Source organism: Echinops telfairi, unplaced genomic scaffold (genome assembly GCF_000313985.2).
Source record: "Echinops telfairi isolate 266 unplaced genomic scaffold, ASM31398v2 ScPeMD7_7469;HRSCAF=8507_0, whole genome shotgun sequence".
NCBI classification, from domain to species: Eukaryota; Metazoa; Chordata; class Mammalia; order Afrosoricida; family Tenrecidae; genus Echinops; species Echinops telfairi.
In genome coordinates this window covers 55,930,031-55,931,210 of record NW_022111372.1, presented here as the reverse complement: position 1 = coordinate 55,931,210, position 1,180 = coordinate 55,930,031, and positions in this window count along the sequence as shown.

Here is a 1,180-nt window from a genome sequence, read left to right as displayed (position 1 = left end):
TGTAAGCGATGTCCTGAACAAACGGGACCCTAACTTGATGTGTAAACTTTCAGCTTAAATGCAATCACATATTATTTTAAGGAAAGGAGTCTCTCGGTGTTGTAACAGGTTAAGTAGTGGACTCGTAAGCAAGGGGTTTGTGGTTCAGCTCCACACAGAGGTGCCTTGGAGGCCAGGCTTAGTGATCTGCTGGTGCAAACTCTATGCAGCCGGTTGTCCTCGGCACACATGGTGTCACCATGAGTCAGAATCAAGTCCTTGGCAACTAGCAACCACACGGTTTCACGTCCGTGCTACACATCAGATGCACACCAGGGCATTTGTTTGATTCCCCCCCCCTCCACCCCTCGCTATCTTACTGGGTGGCCCCCTTTATACAGTGAACTCTGAGCACTAGCTACACTGTGGAGAGTCCTCCAGCAAATAACTGGAGCGGCAGCAAGGGCAAATGAAGACACGATCCCTGCCCGGAGGGTTCACAGTCTGTCTGGTGGGGAGACAGAAATGTAAACACAGGATTGTCCCACAACGTGGTCAGTGTTACAGCAACATTCTCTATAAAGAACCTCCCTCTGCTTTTTTCAACACAATGGGTGCTAGAAATCATTACAATTCACTAACGCTATGAACATAAGATCAGAGAACTTCAATTAAAACAGAAATTATTTCTATCGTGGACCTCATTGAGCATTATTAAGTCCAATAGAGGGTGATGAAATGGGTTGGTCCTGTTTAAATTTCACTTTGCTCTTATGAAAATGTACTTCATGCTCCCTGCTGTTGATGGCCCCAGGACTGTGTCTCCCCTTTCACATCTCCCATCACATCTGTGTTCTGGTTAAATTGCCACAGCCCCCTAGACCACCCCCTCCCCACCAAAAAGTACTAAAGCTAATCGAGTATCTTTCAAAGTGTGGCGACTCAGGGTGGCATTTTCAAACACACGCAGGCACGTCTCTGAATTACATGGTGCACAATGTCATTCTCACTTTCATCACTGCTGCAATTCTTTTGTTTTAACGAAGTATAATGTCTCAGCTAGCATGTCTGTATTTTCTTTAAAAATTAAAACCTTTTTATTGTTGTGTTAGGCTGGGTTGTCTAGAGAAACCAACCAACCAACCAACCAGTGACCCCAGAGACTCAGACCAGTGACATTCATCTATATCCAAGAAAGAAC